Consider the following 24,941-nt stretch of genomic DNA (forward strand, 5'->3'; position numbering starts at 1 on the left):
CGGCGGGCTGGCTGCGGCAGGAGGCGTGGCGGCCGCGCTCCCCCGCCCGGACGCTGCAGTGGCGACCTCGCCAGCCCCGCCACCTCCCAGGACAGCCGGCGGAGTGGGGCGGGGCTAGAGGGGCGGGGCCAGAGGGGGCGGGGCGAGGGCGGGGCGGGGCGGCCGGAGCCGGCGGCGGGGGCGGTGCTCACACTGGGCTGGACGCTCGGGCTGCGCGGGCTCTCGGCGGGGCCGCGGCGGCAGCAGCAGCAGCAGCAGCATCCTCCTCCTCCTCCTCTCTCTTTCTTTCCTTCCGCTTCTTTCTCCATCTTTCCCTTCTCCTCCTCCCCCGTCCCCTGCCCCGTCTCCCGCTCCGCTTCTCCCGAGGGCGGTAGGTCTCCGGACCTGGAGCGGTGGCGGCGGTGACCGCGGGTGCATCCAGGGTCCGCGCCCAGGTAAGAGCGGCCGGCCGCACCTCTGCTGCTACACGGGGCGCCTCTCCTGCCTGGTTCGCCAGGAGCCTCCGCAAGACACGGGATGGGGGTGTAAGGGGGGGGGGTCTGGTACGCGGTGCCTGGGGGGGCGGGCACAGGTTGGCCGAGCTGCCTCCACTGGCTCCCACTGGGGCCGCCCGTCCAGGTGTCACCTCGGGGCAGGGACCCGGGCGCTGCCGCCTGGACTCTGTAGATTCGTAGGCGGGCGTGCGACCTGGGTAGGTACCACTTCGCAATGCCCGGACATTTACCTGGGGTTAGGATACCAAGAGCTCATGTTACCTGAGGTGTGGAAAGACGAGGCGTGACTTATAAAAAGATAATGGGGCGTGGGGAGGAGGATCTGGAGGTAGGGGATTGTTTTGTGCATCTAGCTGCAGGAACTGCACACACGGGAATGCGTGAGTAGGCATTCTTGCCCATTTGAAATCATTTTCCCTGTTATTCTCCCCGAAACAGCTGGAAAGGAAGATCGATACATATTTATGATTTTTAGGAAAATGAAAAATCAATGTCTGGTCGGATGGGAGGGCGGGACACGAAAAAATGAGTCTGGAGCTTGAGCATCCACAGTCTTCCCCTTTAAACCAGGGGGGTGGAAAGCGGCATTCCTGTACATCTTTTTCTCTTTAAAAAAAGGCCCCTTTTGGAGGCTGCAGTGCGCGGTGCCTTCCTTCCCCAACCTTGTCTTTTGTTGAAGGATGAACATTTAAAGAAAGAGTGTATAAGAGGAGTGGGGAAGTGTGTGTTTGGGTGGGGATGGGGGGCGGGTAGGGTAGTAAAGCAGATGGGGTCCGGAAAAATATTCCTTGGAAACTAGAAATTGATGTTATACTGCCTGCGTTGGGGTTTGGGGGTTTTGTCAGAAAATAAAAAGCTTTCATCAGCAGCAAGCCTGTTTGTAACAATTGCTGTGTACTCTCTGCTATAAATCCTTAGCATAATGCTGAGGGCATAGGCCCTTTAAAACTGACTCCATGTGAAAGGTTTTTTGTTTAAATGCATATACATACACTCACGCACACATGTGCGCTTGTGCACACCACACACATATACGCATACACATATGTACTATTCTATATATATGATATGAAAGAGACTGGATACGTAAAGCACAAGTCTTTTTAAATTCATCTTTCAGGGTTTGGGAATTATGGTGTAAATGAAATCTGCAGTGCAAAACAAAGGAGGATTGTTGATGGTATATAATTTTGATTTGAGGCAGAGGGATTGATGAATGTTGGTAAGGAACCAACTTCAGTGGTAAAGGTATTATTTATTTAAAAATGGTCACTCTGGGAGAGGCAGTGACGACAAAGTGAAGTTGAGGTTTGCAGCCGCAGTGAGGCGATGGAGAACAAAGCCTTTTATGTGAGCCACATTATGCAAAACTCCCAGGCTTGAGCTGCAGGTACTGGCCTGGCATAAAGCATAGCTCTGTCACCCTGTCATTTTACTGTGTGCAATTATACATTTTTTTTTGGTAATGAAAGAAGATTAAATAAATAAAAGCTATTCGGAATGCCCAAGAGGAATATTACCTTCTTTAACCAGAATGTGACACAAAACACCCCTTTCACTGGGCAAGAGACATCTATGTATTTTGGTAGAAATCTTTATGGATTTGTGAATCATGGGACTCTCAATCACCCCTCCCCCTTCACACATGAAAGTATCCTCCCACCAAGAAAAGACAACAAAGGCATTGTTTTTTCTTTCAATAAAGAACATTGTATGTGTGTGTGTATTTTAACATTGAGTTCCTGGTCACTTTATCCGATGGTCATAGGTTTCCATCTGCATTCATGATTTGCGTATTATCAGAGGTGTTGTGCCTTTAGGATCAGTGGTACATGGTTTACTTAATTTTAATTCATAGTATTTCACAGCTTGCTATATTATTTAATTTCCGAAAGTATATATTTTTTAAACCTCAAATAGAAAAATTGCTTAAATTAAACCTGGAGATCTGAACAATTTAAAAATGGAGCCTCCTTTTAAAAAATAGTATTTTGGTTACATTCATTTTTTATTTTCTTTGTTTTTCTCCTTTTTTCATCCCCCCTCCCCCCCTTCTTTTTGTCAAATAACCTGTTTCTTTCTGGCAGGCTGTGCTGCTCTAAGCTCCTAGTTATGTCTAGACTACCAAAAGCAGAGCCAGTGTTATCAGGGATTTCAGATTGAGGATTTGTTGTTCCTTCTCTGCAGCACCTCTTTCGGGATGGCTTGTTTACGGCACCTTTTCAGGGAGGAGGAGAGAGAATGTGCTGAGAGAGCATGACCCGGTGAAACTGGCACAGCCATTACCTCATCACAGTAGCTACTTCAGATTCGTTGAGCGAGCAGGCATCCTCTTGGTGGAAACCAAACAGCAGGCGCACACCCATCTCAAGGCAGAGGCCCTCCTCTTCCCCAAGCAGCCTCTCGGAATGCTGCTCTCCTGAGGTTAAAGGGATATTTTCTTTTATATGTGTTTCTTTTCAGGGCTCTTGAACTTGGTCAAAAATATGCAGCCAGAAATGAAACTTGGCACAGACTCCTCTAAGCCTGAAGGAATAATTTCATTCCTTTACTGCTTTTGACTTAAATCAGTTTGCAAATTTTTAAACATCAGAAAGGAGAAGGAAGAAAAATACTTATTGGTATATTTTTGCAGACACACATAGTTTGTTTTGAATTTTACTAGCAACTAGATAACAGACTGGACTGCTATGCTTTTGAGAACTCTAGTTGCAAAGTTGGACTTTGAAATTAAATAGTTATTAATTTGCTTAGATGTATTCATGAAAATATGTAATTATCCATTGCTATCCATGTGAGACAGACCATATGAAACCAACTTGGGGATTTTAGTATTTAAGTTGATTATTCTGATTAATGAATTCTTTTTTCAATAAGTTTTTTTAAAAATCAAGTTTAGAGAGAGCAAAAGGGAGGGTTGGAGGAGAGAGAGAGAGAGAGAGAGAGAGAAATATCAATGTGAGAGAGAAACGTTGATCAGATGCCTCCAATATGCAACCCAATGATGCTCAACTAATGGAGCCATACCAGTCATTAGGGCATGATTGATGAATTCTTTTAATGCTTAATTTCCTTTTGACAGATTAAGATAAAGGATATCAAATAACAGAAACCATAGGTGATAACACTACCTCCAGGTCAATACTATACTCCTAAATGTTAAAAGTGGTCATTTAGGTAAGGCGTTAGTAAGTGAAGAAATCTGGTAACATTCTGAGATAGTATTCTGCTCTTTTATCTCTGATACGTGAGTTGAAGATGCTGTTAAGCTCTTTGAGTCCTGATTTTCTCAGATATCTTTGTATTTTTTGCTACTTTAACTCTCTCAACCTGTGTGATCTTACAAGTAAAATTAATTTTCCTAAGAGGCTATTAACATAACAAAGCAAAATAAAAATAGGAACTTATGAATTTAAGGAATTTACTGATAAAGTTGGAAGAATTTGTTTCTTTTTAAAAATATGTTTTTATTGATTTTTAGAGAGAGGAAGAAAGAGAGAGAGAAAGGGAGAGGGTGAGGGAGAAAGAGAGAGGGAGAGAGACAGAGAGAGAGAGATGAGAGACATACATCAATGGGCTGCCTCCTTGAACCCCAAACCCTGACGTGTGCCCTGACCAAGAACTGAACTGGTGACCTTTCAGTGCATGGGATGGTGTTCAATCAACTGAGCCACACTGGCCAGGGTGGGATTTGTTTCTTTCATAAGCAGAAACATTCAATGGTAGCTGTTGTGTGACAGATGTGACAATGCACCAGGTACTGCCCCCAGACATGGAGGCAATTATTTAGGGCCTCAAGGACAAGTTTTTAGGCATCAATTATACAAGTTATACATACCTTCTTTATATGTAATAAAGAAGGTATGTATAACTCTGACTCTTTTTGAATGTGTTTGTTTATATACACATCACTTACCATCTCTCAAATGCTTCAATCATTCAGGTGTTGAACATGTCATTAAATGCTGGACAGCACATGCAAATTCTAATTCAGAGTATTCTGAGAAACACCTTTTGATATTCTCAAAGAATTATCAGTCCCAGAAATTGATTCCAGGCACCAAAGCAGTTACATAACTACATAGAGGTGGTATAAAAACGGCAAAAGTCAAGGGAGAGGGTCTGTGGGAAAGTTTGGATGACAGGGTGGGGCTAGAGGGAGATGATGAACTAATGTGAATTCTCAGCTAATAATCGTCACTTTGGATGGAGATGAATTTTGTCTAAGTGGGTGGTGAGGGAAGACATCTGTTTTGTTTTTCTACCTCAACACAATATTTTGTCCATATCCCTCCCTTGTTGTTACTTTGATCTAATGGTCGTTGGTATTTCCTTGTAAAATTTATTAAGGATACTTATTGGAAGCAATTCTGCAGTGAATTAAAAATTTTAAAACAATGTGGACACAATCAGTTGACTTTCGATGAAAAACACTTTGAATCTAATATTTGAACTTAATCTTTCCTTTTCAAGAGAGATAACCTTTCCTTTGAGTGGTAGTATTACAACTGATACTTTTTACATATTCATTTTAGTGAAATTCAGTGGAAATTTAGACAAAGAGCTCAGAAATTCCTCTTTCAGTCAGTTGTTAAGTTTATATTATGGACTTTGGGGGTAAGTTTAAACCATTTGTTTCCATTAAAAGACACTAGAGGGGGGAAATGTCTATATGTATTTTTTGCCTTTTGTTAATACGCCTTTTAGAAAAAAATTATTTTACTTAAAAGGTTACACAGCATGACTTATCTCTGTCCTTCCTTTCTTCCTTCTTCCCATTTATCCTCTCTCTCTTCCTTCCTTTGCTCCTTCCTTTTAATTTGTTTTGGCAAGAAAAACCCCACTAATCATTAGAAAATGCAAATAGAGCCTGTTATTTTTACTTGAAATTTATTTTCTATTCTATCTATTTCTTGTTTAACATGCAGTTTTATGCTGCCTTCTCTTTCTCAGGTCCCCATTATTCTCTTGGTCCTTTCTTTGATATTGGCTTTCATATCCTCTAGCCTTGAATACATATATTTTTTTGTATTTCCAGTCTTTGATCATGCTTCCTTTCTAAGTCAGGAAGAAAAGTTACTACCTTGTTTTTTTTCCATTATTTGTACCCAAAGTTTAGCTCCTGGGTAAGGGATGGCAGTGAGGAACCATTCATTCCACTTGATTCTGTTCCAATTTTGATTATATTCCTGAGCTAAGGGTGAGGTGACTCACCTGTGACTTTCACATGAATATAAAAGAAGGAGAGACTCAGAATTCTAAAACCATCCCAACCTGCTACATGCCAGCTACACTACTGAACACGGTGAGGCTAAACCTGATCCAGGGAGGGCTGACAGGCTCCTGCTCCAGGGCCATTCCTGTGGTTTGGATTTCTCAGGGCAGAGCTTTAAACTCTTTGAGGATGTGTGCCCAGACTCAAGGTACTTGGAGAGCAAAGGAGTTTTGTTTTTTTGAACGTGAACAATCCATACTGATGCCTCCAGATTAATTGAATCAGTGTTTAAACTTGGCTCTATGCACAAGGGGAATCCAACAAAAATAGCCAGGTTGAAACTTTTTTTCTAACTTATAGAACCATGCAATGTTCTCAAAAATAGATTTCCTTTTTATCCCCCAGCTTTCACATTTTTAGCTAAAAGGAACTGAGCTAGAAAAGCCGTGGGCCTCTGTGTCTGTGCCTGCTTCCTCTTACATTCCCACTCTTGTAAGTCTTCCTGTTTCTCTGCCTCCAATGCTCCATCCCTCTGGGTTTTACTTTTTTTCTTCTTCCAAGGAGACAGCAATTGAAATAAGAATTAGGTGTTTCCATGGTTACTGTGTTCTGCAGAGCTTTATCTGCACCCATGCTGCTTAGGCCTTGTAGAGTCTTAAGTTGACAAATATTTGAAAGGCATGAAGAGCATCTTGGAGGGAATAAATTAAGCAGAAACCATGCTTAACTACTTCAAGAGAAGCATCTTCCTAGTCAGTGAAAACTGAAACTGTACCACTAACTAGGGCAGCGTTTCTCAACCTGTGGGTCGCGACCCCTTTGGCGCTCGAACGACCCTTTCACAGGGGTCGCCTAAGACCATCCTGCATATCAGATATTTACATTACGATTCATAACAGTAGCAACATTACAGTTATGAAGTAGCAACGAAAATAATTTTATGATTGGGTCACAACATGAGGAACTGTATTTAAAGGGCCAGAAGGTTGAGTACCACTGATCTAGGGAATGAAGGAACTCTACTGTCACTCTTCTGTGAGAGGATGTTAGATATTATGTTCTGATGTCTATATTAGGTTTTAAACATGTGATGAACATGCTTAATCACCCCTCAGAACTGGGGTACTGTTTTGTCACTGAGTGGATGTAACAGAATTTCTAAAATATTTACCATGCACACCTGTGAAAGAATGGGCTGTGCCTGTTGTCTTACCCTGAAGTATCTTTGAGTTATAAATAAAGGCAAAAGGCCATCTTAATCGCACACCAGAAGGCTACACTTATGAAAGCAGATCTTCCAAAATAAGATATTCTGTGCTCTTCTTCTCAGATGTGGTTGATTGAATTAGATGGTATAAAAAAAACAAAGTGATCTATAAAGAATTGAAATCTACCTTTTAGTAAATGATGTGCTTGGGAAGGATTCACTCTGTCTTCCACTTAAGTATCAGGCTAGTGAGCCCTCGGTATTTCTAATATCATGCTCCATAAATCATCCCTTTATTCATTTATTTATTTTAAAATATAGTTATTGGATCCCTAGTAAACAGCAGAATCTTTTTTGAATGTGTAAGATATTGAGACAAACCATACACATTCCTGCCCTCATGGAGCTTATATTCTAGTAGCAGGAGACAAAGATTAACAAGTGAACCGGTAAGTGAATGAACATTTCAGACAGGAAAACACTGTAAGGAATAGGACACAAAACCACACAATACAGCTTGTCTGGGATGGGATAGGCTGCCTCTGGAGACATGAGTAACAATAGGGGTAGGAAAAATCAGGGGAAGAGTTTTTAAGCCAGAGGGAAAAGTGAAAGCAATGGCCTTGAAGCAGGAAGAAGCCTGGCACATTTGAGAAACAAATGCAAGACCAGTGGCACTGGAGTCTAATGAACATGGTAGAGGGTATGGACAGGAGATCAGAGCAGAAGGCAGGTACCAGCTGACATCGGTCCTCTTCACCATGAGAAGAGGTTAGACTGTTATTTGAGTTGCAGCATATTCTAATTTTTCAAGTAGTAAAAGGAGAATTTTTTTGGAAAATCTCATAAAAGCTTTTAAAGATTAATTATATCTCCTAAATCCCTGTAGCTATATCTGTATCTTATTCACTAATGTGTTAAATCACAAGAGAGAAATGATTTAGAAAATCAGAAGTTAATGGTGGATATAAGATAAGACTTTTGTTATCCTGCTCTAGTATAATGCTCTAAACATAGACAACCTAAAGTGTGTCATTTTCTTTAGGAATTGGAGAATTACATGTGTAAGTAATTTTAACCCCTTGTAGCCTTTTTGTACCCCAAACTAAGTTGTTTGTTTTTTTTTTTAATCGAAACAGAAAAGTACAAATCCAAGTTTGAGAAAAGTCCTCATAGGAATCATTCTAGTTTCAATATGAATGTGTTCTCCGGCTATTTCCCCACAACAGCTTTAGTTGTAAACAAGGCCAGGTGCCACACAACAACCAACATAGTACTGACATTTATAAATACATTAAGTAACAGAGTAACACATATTTATGTTTCTTTGTGGCAGTGACCTAAATCTCTTGATAATTCAGTAAGTGAGCCGATCCAATTTCATGATCATCTTGAAAGAATAGCATGTCCTCTAAGACTATACAAATTCAGTGAAGGGAGCTGTATCACCATGTGGAGAAGCTAAAGATTTCATGTGGGATTCAGGACATGGAGGGGGGTTGCATAAGTGGCTGGGTTTGGAAAAGCTGCCAGGTAGGGCAATCGTAAAAGCAAGAGCGCTGAGATGGCAATGAGCAAGGCATACTAGATTGCCTGCAGGGGATGATTTCTTTTGGAGAAAAGTGGGGTGGGTGGATGGTCTTGTATTTCTAGAGGTCCTTAAGTACTGGCTGGACTTAGTAGGCGTTGGTTTTATCATAAGTCCATTGCAGTCATTCCATTGACCTGGAGAGGGGCATGAGGAATGTGACAAATTTGTAAGACAAATTTGAGAGGACCTGGTGGCAGATCTAGAATTTCTGCATATGGTGCGGCATAGAGACTAACGGTCTTGTTCAGGAGCTATGGTTGCAGACATTTTCACGAACAACTGAGAAATATCAATACCAAAGAATGGAGGTGGAAGACATTGATAGAGATGGTGGAGTGAGGAATACCAATTCTTTGACATCTTCAGGAAGATAGACTTGAGAGAGCCAAGAGGTAGAAGCCATGTAAAACTATAGTCAGTCAATAATATGAGTTGCTATTGGGGTTATGTCATGTTCATGCAAAATATGTATTTTTAAAAGGACAGTGGGCTTTGGAAAACAAAGCAAAGAAAAAGTGATGAATTGCAATTCAACAATTTCTCTGGCTTCCAAGCCATATTGGAAAAGCACCACATGATTTCACAGATTAATTTCATAAATAGTTATTGAAAATCAATGTGTGTGTATGTCTAAGTAAACACAGATTTTCTTGCAAAAAATTACAAACACATTTTTATTAGATATTTATTTGATTTTAAATGTTTGCATTCTAAATATGTTTAATATCTTTATAATTAATATCGTATGGCAAGGGTTGGCAAGCTATGCTGTAAAGGGCCAGATAGATTTTTTTTTTAGGCTTTGTGGGCTATACACAGTCTCTCCCATGACTTCTCTCTGCTCTTGTAGGAAGAAAGAAGCAATAAACAATAAGTAAACACATGGGTATTGCAGTGTTCCAATGAAACTTTTTTTACAAAACCAGGTGACAGGCCCATTTGACCTAGGGACTAGTTTGCGAACACCTGGCGTATATTGTCATAGTTGAACATGAGTCTAGAAATGCCCTTGAAATGATAATAACCATACTTTGAAGGGGTCATAAGTACATGATGACCATGTAAGGAACTAGTTACCTATTTCCCTTTAAGAAGACCCATCTGGGGAACCTTTAGGTTTCTCTCAAGTCAGAGCATATGAGACACTGGAGACCTTTCCTGAGCCACTGGCTTGATCTTATTGTGCAGGCACTGGTTTGTTTTTATTTTTATCGATGCGGTATGACTTGATCATGATTCTTAGACATAATCAAGGGGAGTATCGTGATAAATGGCAATGTTCTTCTTTAAAAGTTAAGAAACGTAGAGGAAAAATACCATATGAGAAAAAGATAAGTTCAAAAGCCCTTGGAGATTAGATAATTAGATGTTTATTCCACCTTATCAGTACTTGCATTTTAGATTATTAATTGTTTCACTGTAATCACTTTGTATGGTTTAGTGTTGCTGAGAATTGGAAATAATAAGTTGCATTTCAGTCAGATAGGAACATAGGCAAAATCATGGGTGATGGGCCTTGAGTACATGTAGAACAGGATTTCAATGGATATCATTGCCCAGGTACAGTTACAGGGTTCATAATAGGCACGATCATGTACTAATTTTGTTTTAGTGTAATATACAAAGAAGTTTCAAGTTAGTCATGATGAAAAGATGGCCAGAAAAGATCACATTTTATAGTAGATATCAGCTGTTTAGGAAAGCTGGTCTGTAAAGAAGGATGTAATTGGAGTATGCATATTTAACCTTGAGAACAACCTTTTTATTATCTTAAAGTAACTCTTTCAAGGTTAAAATTGCTTGGCATTTCTGTATTATGTGGGGTTATTTTTCATAGACAAAACATATAAAAAACATAGGAACGTCTGGAGGCTTTGCAACAAATGAAATAACCATGACTTTATCTCTTGTGATAAAATATAGTTTCTTGTGTGAATAATAAATAATAACTCCCCTGAATTTATTCAGCACCCTTTCTCTGGGCAGAGATTGGGGAAAAGAGATGAAACAACTGTAAATGCCTTTCCACTTCAGAGGTTCTTAGACCTGCAGAGAAGGTTATGTATGTGAGAACCTACTTCAATCAGTGAACTGAGGAGCCCTGGTCCAGACCAAGGAATGAAGGGAAAATGTTCCTGTTCAGAAAAGTGCTGTTGACCTAGACAGCGCAGCGTGACACTTATTCAGGCCATTTCTGGACTCATGTCAGTGTCCTCAAAATGGAGTGAAAACTAATCTTATAATGACACTGTAAATCTTTGGTCACATTTATTATTATATATCATCTTCATAAAGTCTAGGTGTACATGTATCCACAAGATAGAATGTAGTTAACACAGAAACAGTATTTAAAATTTGAGATAACAATGATATACAGTTAGTTATAATGTAATCTATTGATAGGACAGAAATGAACTCCTTGTTGGAAAAACCTACACCAAATCGAATGAGCATTTCATTTTACACTTAAATATAATTTACTGAGTATTACTCTGGCTACTTAAGGTAATAAAATTTAAAAGTTAAACCTTTGAAATTGTCTGTGATCATTCTGATGACTCATCACTGAAAGTCTATGAAAGTTTCTTCTCCATTTCTGAGGTTAGTGAGGATAAAATGGAGAACAGAGAGGGGACTCATAGGGCTATCACTTCGTATAACTCCAACTTTACTTTGCATTGTTATTTCTGGGAACTCACATTGCTGCTCTGTTTTATCATTTTTACGACTTCACACTTGATTACCTAATTCCACAACTACCTGTGACTGCTAAGGTCCACATTTATTCAATCCTATACTCCTTTGAACAAGTAGAGTGTGTATGTATGATTTATTTACAAAAGGCAATTTGTCTACACAGACTCATAAAGGAAGTACCAAAAAAAAAAAAAAAAAAAGTCCATGACCTCCGTGGCCCTTAATTCATTATCTTTTAAAATGTTGCCAAAAGATTTCTCGAATATGTGAGTATGTGTGTGTTTTAGAGCTAAGAATCTGGAAGTTGGACTAGAGCTATCTTTTGGAATGATTTATTTTTTTCTCAGAAAGTGAAATAGTAACAAAAATGCTCTATGTGCCACAGTTGTAGTTCCAAAGAAAAAGGCAATGCTGGCAGATGTAAAAAGATGTAAATATATGTTATCTATGGGTCACGTCAGCCATTCTTAAAACAACTTGAAATTAAGTAGCTGTAGTACTTTTGGACATGAAGCTGAGCAGTTCACAAAAATGGAAGGCAATGCTAACTCATTCCAGTAGTTGGTATTAGTATATACAACATGAATAGACATGGCCAGTGTACTGAATGTATTTGAAAGAGGATGCAAATGAGTATACTATCTTACAGACTCACTTATTTTATTGCTTATTATAGTCTGCACAATAACTATCATGACAAATTAAAAACCATTCTATTACATTGTGTTTAGATTTATTTCTGTACCATTGTATGTAAGCTGTATTCATTTTCATAGAGTAGTTCATATTTTAAATATTTACCTTTGAAAAATTCAGTAATCTCATTTTTAAAGTAGAGAATATGATACCTTAGTCACTATATAATTTTTATTTGCTTGTTTGTATAGTATCTACAAGATATACCTATTGCTAAGATAATTGTGTGGATGAAGGGAGTGGCCAGTACATATTTTTGAATGAATAAATGGTTTTAGAGAAGGTAGTTTAGAATCTCCCAAAATTTGACAAGATTTGTTTGATCTTATACCAAAAAGTAGGCGATGATTCTTTTTTTGGGTGGTAAGATCTGAAGGAATAAAAAAAATCTCTTTCTTTTTTAAAACACATAAACAAATCCCATTTGTCTAAAATACCCTATCTTTGCCTTTGTTTATGACACAGAAAGCCTTATCATGTTACCCTCTTTCTGAGATATTGGGAATGTCATTTGACTCTCTGGGCCTCAGTTTCCTAATCTACGAGGGGATACATTTAATTATCTTCGAGACTGCTTCACATTCTATGGTGAATTGAAACTGCATTGCATTAATTCACATTTGCACAAATCAGTTTGTCTTGTTAGCTAGCTATTCACCCAGCAAAGATTTTGGTGATTGGAATGCTGAAAGGATAAGCATTTTATTAAGGAAAGCTCAACGTCACAAAGAAAGATTGGAGTTAGTAGGTGCTGTTCAGAGGAACAATTCCATCCAGTGTGAACACACCTATTTAATTTTTAGCAAAAGTTTATTAAGAACCAGATAGGAGCCCCGTGCTGTGATAAGCCAGGTTAGCAGTAAGAAGAAAAAACTAGACCGCATCCTTACTCTCCAGTAGCTTGTCAGGGAATTGAGAAAGACAGCTGTCTCACATCTTTTGAATAACTAAACAGGTTGTAAATGAACATGTATCACATCACTAATTTACCTGCCTAGAAGTACTTGGGGGAGGAAACACATAGGTGAATGTCTTAAAAACAAAACAAAACCCAAGTATAATATGGTTATGTATTAAGCGATTGACACAATAATCAGAGGTGTTGGCGAAGATAAGGGTAAGATAGTGCTTTAGGAAAAGACGAATGCAAATATATGCACTTGGAAGATACTTGCCCTCCTGTAGCTGGTTTGGATTCTAAAAAGAAAAATGAATTGTTTTGGAAAAAATATTTTGTAATAGAAAGGCAAATAATGTTCTATTCACTACTATATATGATATGTTTTGTTTCTTTGTAAGTCTTAAAGCAGTATATCAGACTTATGTATAAAACGCTTCACATAAGTCATTTAAACTTTGTTAACTGCACATCTGCAAATATCCATTTAAATTCTCTGAGAATGTCTTTCACTTCAAATGTAAAATCTTTAGAAGACACAAGGCTTTGGAAAGAAGGAAAGAAGAAAGAGGTGTGCCCAAAGTATTTATTGTAGCAGTTCTCAAAGCAGAGGCCAGCTGTTTTGGAACTAGAATGAAAATGTAAATTATCAAAAGGGAACAATGAGAGCCCTTTTTTTTCCAGACAATGACCAGTGCAATCACATAAGAAAAGTGTTTGGGAAGATTTTCTCCTGTGCACAAGTCTCGAATGATGAACTGAAAGGCTGTGAGGGAAGTGATTTATAAGGACTAAGTGGACACAGTCCATGGATTGTCTAGTACTCTGAGCAGTTGAATTAACCGAGGAACAGACCTTCAGTTCTGCTGGGACTGAATCCAAATCACGAGATAACCATGCATGGAACTCAGGGAGTCAGTGCATCAGTAGCATAGCGGGACTGTGAATTGAACTACAGTGCTGGCATGAATTGCATTTCAATTCAGGTGGTTTTATGAATCAAGACAGAGGTCTTTGAAGACAATGCAGACAGTCAGTGGGAACAAAACAGACACATGGAACAAAATAAAATGGTTATGCATGAACTTGGCTAGGATGGTCTTTATTAGCCATATAGGATAAAGAATCCATGATAGCTTTTAAATCCAAGGATTTTCACAAATAAATTATTTTTTTTGTTTAAATTTAAGTGCTTCAGAAAAAGTCCTACACATAGATAATACACGTTTGAATGTCATTTGAACTGACCTTCTAATCCTAATATTTAATGTCAATCAGACATCATAGTTCTGATCAAGTGCCAGTGAATTAAATAAAACTGTAAATATATAAAATTTATAACTGGGTTTTATACAAACTATGAAAATGAGAGGGTAAAAGAATTCTAAACTCTAAAACTTTGGGGTATGGAGGCCCTATGCAAATTTTTATAAAACATTGATCAGTGATTTTGCCTTTTATATGACCATAAAGTTTATATGGGCTACTGAACAATTTATGTAGTATTCAAACAGTTAAAGATAAGAACATAGTTCATGCCTGAAATAATGAGTTTGATTAGCAAATAAATGTTTAATTATCAACTTAAATTTTAGCACCCGCCTCGCCCCAACACATCTTTTCGTTTAGAACCATGACTCCTTTTCTATGATCACTCTTACTGGTTGATCTGTTCCCTTCTCAAAGCTTTAACAAGCACCTGAATCTCCAGTTTGGGGTTCCTTTCTGAGAGTCAGCTTTATATATCCCACTATCTTCCAGGTGGTTCCACTTGGGCTCTGTAGGCATCTGAAAACCACCATGTTCATAACCCAACTTATTTCAATAGCCATCCTACATTCCTCTTACAGTCCCTCTTTTAGGCAATAGAACTATTCCAGGTCAGAAACTAAAAGTCACCCGAGACTCCTCATACATTTCCTAAATATGTATTTCTTTACATTTTTGTTTTTTCATCTCTACTCTCCTTGAATTGGCTCTTCATCTTTTGTCTGAAATACAGCAAATGCTTCCAATCTTTTCCCAATAAATGCAGTCTTTATAAGACCTTAAGTGATATTTCTAAACCATCTATCCAGTACACTTTTTGTTCAAAATCCTTCCTCTTTGATTGTTTAACATAGCTTAGAAAGCCAGGGAAATCTAAGGGTATGCTAGCTCTTCAATCTTTTTTTCAACCTCTCCCTGCCTGTATTTTTGGTCCCCCTTAAAACTACTAACCTCCTCTAATTCCGTACCCATCACTTGCTCTGTTCTTCCCATCTTAGTTTTCTTTTCCCCATGACTAACTGCTTTTCATTTTTAAAAACTAGACAAGCTTTTGTATCTCTCTCTCTTTATCTGGATGTTATGCTTCTTGAAGGAAGTATCCTATTCATCTTTGCAAATCCTGTATCTAGCAGAATGCCTGGCATATAATACACACTCAGTAATTATTTGTGGAACTGAAACAATGCTTTTTGGTCTGTTTAGCTTTTGCTATTGATTACTTTGAATAAATGGGTGCATGCCTACTATATTGAGTTTCCATCAGGGAGCTAACTTTAGTCAAATACTTTAGAATACCAAGTAGTTTTTAAAAAAAATATTTTTATTGATTTCAGAGAGGAAGGGAAAGGTAGAGAAAGATAGAAACATCAATGATGAGAAAGAATCATTGATCAGCTGCTTCCCACATGCTCCACCCTGGGGATCTAATCCACAACCCAAGCATGTGCTCTGACTGGCAATGGAACTGTGATTTCTTGGTTCATAGGTCGATGTTGAACCACTGAGCAACACCGGCTAGGCCCAAGTATTTATTTTTATTTTTTTATCATGCTTCCAATCTCTTCACCATCCACTCCCAAACAGCAGTTGTTTCATTTTTCTACCCAACCCTGGGTAAACTAAAGGCTCGGAGCCCGATTTTCACCTTAAGGAGTTCCTATCTCAACAGATTCTTGTGAGAGTTACCCGTGATAACTTATGTGAAAATGGTGCATAGTGTCAGGGGCAGCATTGGACTGTAGAAAATATGCAATAAGCTTTCAGAGAACATGAAGAGTCATAATGCTTTCTGAATTGTTTTATCATTGCTGTTAGACAATGAAGGAAATGAGGACCTCTGACTTTAAGTCTGTCTTGGAGATTAAAGTATGAAATTTATATGTCTATCACAGTCAGTATTTCTTGTCTTTCCTCAAGGATTAATTATATTGCTTAGTCTCATTGAATAAAAAAATAATAATTTATACCTAAATAATATATAGTGAATGTTTTGTGATACTAATTCGTATCTTGTAATTAAAAGTCTTGGATTATATTTAGTGAGACTGTTAGGTCAAATATAAACAAACATTCCAATTAAACCCAGCCAGTCAGTATTACATATGGGGAAGCAGAGCTATTGGTCTAAAATTAGAACTTAAACTGGGTTGATACTTTGAATCATGAACTTAAGTTTTTGGTTTCAGATTAATAAAAATTAAAATAGTTTATTAGAGGGGAAATAAAAATTAAAGCATACTTCAAATTCTATTGTAGTAACTTCTATGGGGATTTGTAATTTATTTAACCTGGAGTTTAACTATAATTTTATTCAAACTGAGTCATCAAGACTTAGTTTGCTATTCAAATATCCTTTGAAGAAATGTGAAAAACAGTTTTTGCATTAAAATTTTTTGATTGAGAGCATTTTGTAAAATAGTGCACATTTAACTCTAAAACATTATAAAATGTTATACTTAAATAATTTTTTTATTGCATTTAAAAAAGCATAAATCAAGGTGTTGTGATGATGGATAAATTACCAGCATTACTCAGAAGAAGATTTGGTTCATCATTTCAGTTTGAATGCAGTATTGTTTTTGCTTGCTCCTGTAATCCATAAATTCCCCAAGAACTATATAGCTTTAAATCCTTTTGAATTAGAAAGTAATATTTGGGATCATTAAGAGTTGAGTTTATAATCTTTGAGAATATTCAGGCTGTGATACCTACTCCATAGTAACTAGTTAGCTACACTTAGAAATGGCTCCCAAATTTAAGAAATTTAAAAAATCACGAATAAAGCACAATTTATTCTAACACATCTAATGGTAGGTAGGGACACTAATATCATTATAGTCTTTAAACTCTCAAGAGAGAGATTTATATTCACACTTTATTTTTTAAAACTGATTGAGATGCACAAAATAAATTTCTGCTTAGGCAATGGCAATAGTGATATCACATGAAATTTTAAACGACATCATAATCATTACTCAGAATAGATTGACAGGGTGTGGTTTCAGTGTTTGGGTTTTCTTAAAACCTTAAAGGATTGTGGCACAGGTTTTTCAGCACAGACATTGCAACACATTTAAAACATGTAGCCAAAATGTGGGTGGAGCCAAGAGGAAATGGGTGCTCTTGTTTCTTACCGAATAGCAAAAATGACGCAGAACACAAGATTCTGCTGGCCACGTAGTCTGCATTAAGACAGTAGGATGTCCCTTTATGTAACATCTTAACTGTGATGACTTACTAAATATGATCAAGAAAATCGTGTTCTACCAACAGGACTAAACTTGGGGATAACAATTAGCATTGGCAAACCATTCAGCCACCCACATCTTCCAAGAAAATTACTCATAACAGCGATTTTGCATTGAGGTATTAAGCAGCATGTTTTAATGATATGTGGGCTTGAACTCAACAAGGAGACATAACAGTGCTTTTCTTTTTGCCTAAAGGCCATAAAGCATACTGTAAATGAAATGAACAAAAAGCCACATGTTTTTGGCAATCACAACCTAAGTACCTATGTCTCCTGCACATTACAAAATGCCATTAGAAGAAAACCAGTATGCCATCACAATATTCATCTGCAAGATGCCAAACAACCAAATAACAGAAAATACTTGGATTTCTGGGAAATTGTTTAAAATTGTTCGATTTAATGCCATAATATGGTTATAAGCTTGGCATGTTTTTAGAAAAAATAATTATTTAAGAAAAGTGTCACTTTTCATATAGTTTCTCACTTTTTATTAACTACAGTTCTATTCATTGACTAAGAAATCTCCATACAAAAGTAAAGGAAATGAGTAGAATACTGAATGTGGTCATGACATACCTCACCTCGTTTCTTTAGATTCATGCAGGCCCTTTAGTCGACACTTTGACTGTAGTTGTGTCCAAGGGTCTGTCTTAGATATTTTTTCCTCCTTTGACTTAGCTTTAATGTTTCATTGTACATTTTATCCTTTTTTATGAAAAAACAAAGATCCCAAGAATAGCTTGGATATACTTACCCTTCCTGTCACCACCACCAACCTCAGTTTTTAAAAGAACATAGAGTTGCTACATTACATTATTTTGGAAATGTCAGATATTTAATGAATAAAAATGGAACACACTTTAAATTTATAATGGAAAGTTTTTCATGTAGACAGTCAAGCTAGAACTACCTAGACATGAATGAGCCTAGGGAAACAACTTTATAGTAACAACAAAAGCATCTAAAATTACATTATTAAAATGGGCAGAAGGGAGAGGAAGTTCAGGCTGTCTTATCTCTCCACCCAAGTTAGGATAAACACACCTTGCTTTTCTCAGATGATGAAAATTGGGGTTTTTTCTTTGTGGAACCAATACCAGAGAGAGTCAAAACAGCTTTCCACTTCACATCATCCTGCCACTCTAGTTAAGTAAATTCTACAGATTTTGAAGCCCTTGGCCCTCTATTGAGATTTGACTAGTCCATGCCAAGTTCAAATACAAAGAGCTGTATTCATTTTCCAAGACTTCAAAGGTTTGACAGTGTCAGTTGGATGGCAGATATTTCCTCAGATCTTACCTATCTAGGCACTACAGGTATTTTAAGACTACCTAGGTCCTCTAAGGCCAATAATTCCTTTTTTCTTTTTTTTGGCAAAGCTCCAGCTCGCCATTACCCACATCTTGCTTTCCCTTTCGGGAACTAATGCCTAGGTAAATAACTGGAGGAATGCAGTGGGGCACTAGAGTAACTGCCTGGCTTCTTTTCTAAGACCTGAGTCCTACATGGACCTGAGACTGTGGGCTTTGTTAGTACCTCGACTAAGACAAGTGGCTTGTCAGTGGCTTATAAACATTCAAATTTGACTGTAGGCAAGAGGTCACTTCATGGAACTACCAAATACTATCCCACCAATATACCTTGACCCACTGAAGTGTTAGTAGCCATGTCTCCTTAAACTACCACTGGTGGATTAGGCTGGTTTCTTTGAGCTCAGGAGTCTACCTTTTCTAGGACTAAAGTATATCATAGTCCATACCACCAGGCTACAGAATTCTCCTTTGCTAGCATCTTAGTTAAACTCTCATTTGTATAGAGAAATTTTGGCTAACAATTCAAGTGGCTAGGGGAAGAAACAAAACCATTTACTCTAGAGAGGCTCAAGGTACATCCTCACTTGCTTTTGGAGCGGGTGGCCATGCACTTTATGATAAAATCCTTAGTGATTTTGTTAACCCCTAAGGGCCACCTATCAGATGTTTGTTTAAGCTAATGTCAGGTTGTTCCTGACCCTCTATTTTTTTTATTATTATTATTTACTAGTGGCCCGGTGCACGGATTCGTGCACATTGAAAGGAAATTAATTAGAAGAAATATTTTAATATTGATATTCACCCATTCTCTATAATAGAAGTGTCAATTAAATTCACGATTGACAATGACAGATCAAAACACATGCTTGCAATTGGTGCCAGCGAGAGCTTTATATGTATCGCGCATGTGCAAGTCAAATTAGCCTTTTATATATATAGAATAAACTTGCTTAATTAGACTTGCTTTCTGATGTAGCTAAACTCTTTCCAGCCCAGTGAAGCACCCCGACATCTCTTTCAGGTAATTGTCAGCAACACAGCAGTAAATATCAACATGAAGCAGATTATTATTGTAGATCACACAGAGAGAACAAAGGGTAAAATATTTAACTGCAGCAGTGTTTGACTATATTCTGTGCAGTGAGAAAACGTGAGATCATTTAAAAGGTCCACCACTTCTTTCTTCTTTTCAGTCAGGTCAAGTTTCTAAACTTTCTAAATCTCCATTTTCCAGCAAATGAAAAGAAAATATGATTCTACCAAGTCTCCTATCTACCTACTCAAGGGCTTCTGTGAGGATCAAATGAGATGAAGCGTGGAAAAACACTTCACAGACATTTGGTTAAAGTGTGAAATGTTTGCACCTGGCTACAAAGCAAGTCGTGTTCCTGGGCTGAAGAAACTCCAACGAGGCTAGTTACTAGGGAGAGGAAGCTGGGCGTTGCTATGTGACATCATTACCTGGCACCCACAGTGACCATTTCCAGGCTGGGCTGGGCTGTGGGCTGCATTTTGCACCATGGGGTCTCAGCAGCGTTGGCTGTGATTTGGTGGGCTGTTGCTCTGGGGTGGTGGTGGGGCCTGTGTCCCACTTGGGGGAAGCTGAGTGTTGCTTTGTCAGCGCCAGGTCTGCAGTGCCATTTCTTTGTAAATGGCCAGTGCGCATCATGGCAGCTCCTGTGTTGAGTGTCTTGCCCCCTGGTGGTCAGTGCACATCATAGTGACCGGTCGGATGGTCGGAGTGACACTTAGCATATTAGCCTTTTATTTATATTGATTTTATTTTATAATCCTCACCCGAAGATATTGTTGCATTGATTTTTAGAGAGAGTGGAAGAGAGAGGGAAAGACAGAAATATCCATGTGAGAGAAACACATTGGTTGCCTCCTGCATGGGCCCCAAGGGCAACTGAGGTATTTGCCCTTCACCAGAATTGAACCAGGACCTTTCGGTCTGTAAGCCAATGCTCTATGCACTGAGCCAAACAGGCTAGGGCCCTCTAAGTTTGAGAGACCTGTGCTATCAGTGCTTCCATATAAGAAACAGTACCAATTATGTCCTGATAAATCAAAATATAGTGAATGGTATTTCATGCCTTAGCTCAGAGAGATGCAAGCCATCCTGTTGCATGTGTCCCAAACCCGAATTCTTAATAATGCTGCCTTTTACAACTTCCCAGGGATTAGTGGAACAACATCCCTGGACCATATACTGGGATGCCAGAGTCTTCATTGGTTGTGTTGATTTCTTGTAGCTGCTCTAACAAATTGCCACAAACTTGGTGCCTTAAAACAATGGAACTTTATTCTCTCACAGTTCTGGAGGCCAGCATTCTGAAATGTCTAGAGGAAATTCTGTTTCTTGCTTCTTTCAGCTTCGGTTAGCTGTTGGTGTTCTTTGGCTTGTGGCTGTATCACTTCAGCCTCTGCCTCTGTTTTCACACTGCCTTCCCCTCCTTTGTCTCTCAAGTCTCCCCTGTGTTTCTCTTAACAAGAATACTTGTCATTAGATTTAGGGCTTTTCAGCTAATACAGGATTATCTTTTCATTTCAAGTTCTTTAACTTAAGTATGTCTTCAGAGATCTTTGTTTACAAATAAGATAACATTAACAAGTTCTGGGGGGTTAGAATATGAACATATCCTTTGGGGGACTACCACTCAACCCATTTATACTGGTCTTTCTGGAAAATGTGGTAGCAACTGCATGCTATTGGTGCTTATGGCTGTGGTTTTAGATGAAAGAGATATGAGGACACGAAGGCCCACTTTCATAATGTCCTAACTAGAGTTCCTTGGCTAACTAGGATATGTTTTGAACATACTTCCATTGGTCTACCTTGATTTAGTGTCTGATTTTTCTAGGGATTAGGTAGGGAACTACCCAAGTTCAACACCTTGGCCTAGAGAGGCAAGTGAAGACCCAACCATTAGACTGTAAATCCTTGAGTCTTATTTACCAGTGTATCACCTAGCACATTGGCTGGAAAGTCATTTTAGGCCCAAAAGATTAAAGGTCCTTCAATCTTTAGGAAGGAATAAACTGTTATGTTTCTTGTTCCAGAACTACGGAAATACTTTTAAGAATGACTCATTAAGAAAACCAGATGTTCAGAGAATGACCTTCCCTCTCCTCATTACATAACCAAACCCTGTGTTTTCATCTTAAGTCCCACCTCTTCCATCAAGCCTTCCCATCTTCATTGTCTATACCAGTGATCCCAAATGTTTTGATAGCACACCCTATTGATAAAACAGTATTGTACATACTACCTTATATATTAATTTACCATATTTTAAAACATTCTTTAGATCAAAATGGTTATATAATTACAAAAATAGAAATTTAAAAGTGTGAGTTAAGCATGAAGTAGAGAATAATTTAAGTGAGTCTCATCATCAATAACAATGGATATAAATTATACTGTAAATTATCTTCCTAGTGATTTCCAATTTGCATACGCTTTTATTGTCTTTATCTGAAAAAAAATGTTATTGAAGGATAGAGACACTGTTTTTATTTTTTTCATGTACTTTGTTAGCATTACCATCCATTTGTTGTTTCTGCATAAAGACATTTTAAAGCCACTTATTCATTTTGTAACAGTATTTAAATAAAAGCCTCATATCCACTGACCTGGGAACACATAAACCATTATCCATTTAATAAGCCAAGAGCAATGAACATGTGAAAACTTCTCTTATTCCCTTTATTAGGGATCGTGCATTCATCTGCTAAGTAGCTCACTTAATCTTGGTAATATGTGGTAATGAACATATAGACCAAGTGAAGATTCCAGTGCCAATATACATATTAAATATTAGAAACACTTCATTTTATTTTTTCTCCATAGGAAAAAATGATAAATAGAATTTCTAACATTAACTTTCTATACTGTAATAGAGACCACAGATTTTTACTACATCACTGAAGTACTTAAATATTTAAAAATTTTTATTACTTGCCTTTGTTCAAGTATATTTATACTAGAGGCCCGGTGCACAAAAATTTGTGCACTCGGGGGAGTGGGGAGGGGGGGTCCCCCAGCCCGGCCTGTGCTCTCTCGCAGTCTGGGACCTCTCGGGAGATAACGACCTGCTGGCTTAGCCTTGCTCCCGGGTGGCAGAGGGCAGGCCCAATCCCTAAGTGCAGCCCCTGGTCAGGCTCAGAGCAGGGCCGATTGGGGAGTTGGGGCGCCGCCCCGTCATGCACACAGCAGGGCGGATCGGGAGGTTGCGATGCCACCCTCAGTCATGCTCAGGGTAGGGCCGATTGGGGGGTTGGGGCACCACCCCCTGTCACACTCAAGGCAGGGCCGATGGGGAGGTTGCAGCGCCATCCCCTGTCACGCACAGAGCAGGGCCGATCACGGGGTTGGGGCGCTGCCCCCTGTCACTCACAGAGCAGGGCCAATCAGGGGGTTGGGGCACCTTCCCCTGTCACGAACAGAGCAGGGTGGATAGGGAGGTTGTGGCCCTGCCCCTGTCACACACAGAGCCGCAGGGCGATCAGGGGGTTTGGGCGCTGCCCTCTGTCACGCTGATCCCGGTGTCGGGAGGCATATTGCCCTTTTACTATATAGAATAGAGGCCTGGTGCATGGGTAGGGGCTGGTTGGTTTGCCCTGAAGGGTGTCCTAGATCAGGGTGGGGGTCCCCACTGGGGTGCCTGGCCAGTCTGGGTGAGGGGCTGAGGGCTGATCAGGGGGTTTGGACGCTGCACCCTGTCATGCTGATCTGGTGCCAGGAGACCTCTCGGCTCCGCTGATCCCGGTGCTGGGAGGCATATTACCCTTTTACTATATAGGATAGAGGCCTGGGGGCCGGCTGGTTTGCCCTGAAGGGTGTCCTGGATCAGGGTGGTGTCCCCACTGGGGTGCCTGGCCAGCCTGGATGAGGGGATGATGGCTGTTTGCAGCTGGTCACACACCCTTCAGGGTGGGGGTCCCCACTGGGATGCCTGGCCAGTCTGGGTGAGGGGCTGAGGGCTGCTTTCAGGCTGGCGGTTTTGACTGAAGCTCCCAACCACTCCTTTTTTTCTTTTTTTTTTCTTCTGGGCCAGCTTTAGCTCTGGCTCTAGCTCTGAGGCTTCCGCTGCTGGTTTGTTTGCCATTCTATAAACGAAACAATGTATAACTTCAGCTCTGAGATCCCAGCCGGCTATATTTGTTACAAAGTTTCAAACTGCCAGCTCAGAGGCCAGCAAGTCAGGCGGGGAACGTTGGAGTCCGCAGTCACGGGAGCAAGCAAGCCTCATGTTCACTTCCAGCTGCCTGGCTGCCGGCCGCCATCTTGGCTGACAGTTAGTTTGCATAAGGATATGCTGACTAGCCAATGGGAAGGGTAGTGGTCGTACGCTAATTACCATGTTTCTCTTTTATTAGTGTAGATGTTCTTCAGAACATCTGTAATGAAGATGAAGTGTAATACCTCAGTATCCTACAGATCATCCAAGAGAATCTTGTCAATAGTTAATGCTAACCATTTGATTAAGGACTATAGCTAATTGGAAAGTTATGTTGCTCTATGAGTTTTTTGATTCATGACAATTTAAAAAATTAGAAGTTAATAGGAATTATCTTAATGTAGCTTATTTAAATGAAGAGTGTAGATCACATGGAAAATATTTGAAATGTATTGCAAACTGTGGGCTACTATATAATAGCTATAATTATTAGAATTTCTAAGTTTTTCTCTAGTGAGTTTTCTTTTTTTCAAAGTTATTAGCAAATTGAGGTTTACTTTTTATTTCCTCTGCTGAGTATATAAGACAATATTCACTGGCCTGGGAACCTAAGGGATATAATTTAAATCCACATAATTTTGAATCTGAACAATTGAGTTACTTATTCACTGATACTGCCATAGTATACCCGTTGGTACTCAAGGTTATTTAAAATGAAGTTGGGCCATTTTAAGGGGGAAAATGTTTATAAAAGATTATAAATTCACTCCTCATCTCCACTGACTTTTCCATTCCTGGTAAGGGGAGGGAATGTGACCTTAGGTCTGCCCATTCAGGTTGCTGTTCCCTCTGGCTTCCTGTTGCACTCAGCCAGCGGGAAGCAAGAACAGGTGATCTGCAGGTGGAAGAGTTCTAGCTTTTATGGAATCTGGTTACACCGTGGTTTTCTCTTGCTCCCAAGTTCAAGGAATGGTAACAGCTTCCTACTTGTCTAGTCCCCGCTTGCTGCAATATTTCTCATTGGTTTCCTTAACTTTATCCACACCTCTGGAATGGAACCCCTCATCAAAACCTCACTTTTCTAATTGGACCTTAACAAATACACATGGTGAACAAGATCGGAAT

The 24,941-nt window shown here is 39.2% G+C and overlaps 1 protein-coding gene across 6 annotated transcripts in view; it reads left to right on the plus strand.

Moving 5' to 3' along the window:
- The first annotated feature begins 281 nt into the window (after positions 1–281).
- MAP2 (microtubule associated protein 2) overlaps positions 282–24,941 on the plus strand; it is a 231,219-nt gene continuing 206,559 nt past the window's right edge. For all 6 annotated transcript variants that reach the window (XM_070422009.1, XM_070422006.1, XM_070422013.1 and 3 more), the window contains exon 1: positions 282–434. The gene's annotated coding sequence lies outside the window, so the exon portion shown is untranslated. The remainder of the gene's footprint in view (positions 435–24,941) is intronic.

The sequence above is a fragment of the Myotis yumanensis genome, unplaced genomic scaffold, assembly GCF_028538775.1.
Source record: "Myotis yumanensis isolate MYYU_CA2020_CCGP unplaced genomic scaffold, mMyoYum1.0.hap1 SCAF_8, whole genome shotgun sequence".
NCBI lineage: Eukaryota > Metazoa > Chordata > Mammalia > Chiroptera > Vespertilionidae > Myotis > Myotis yumanensis.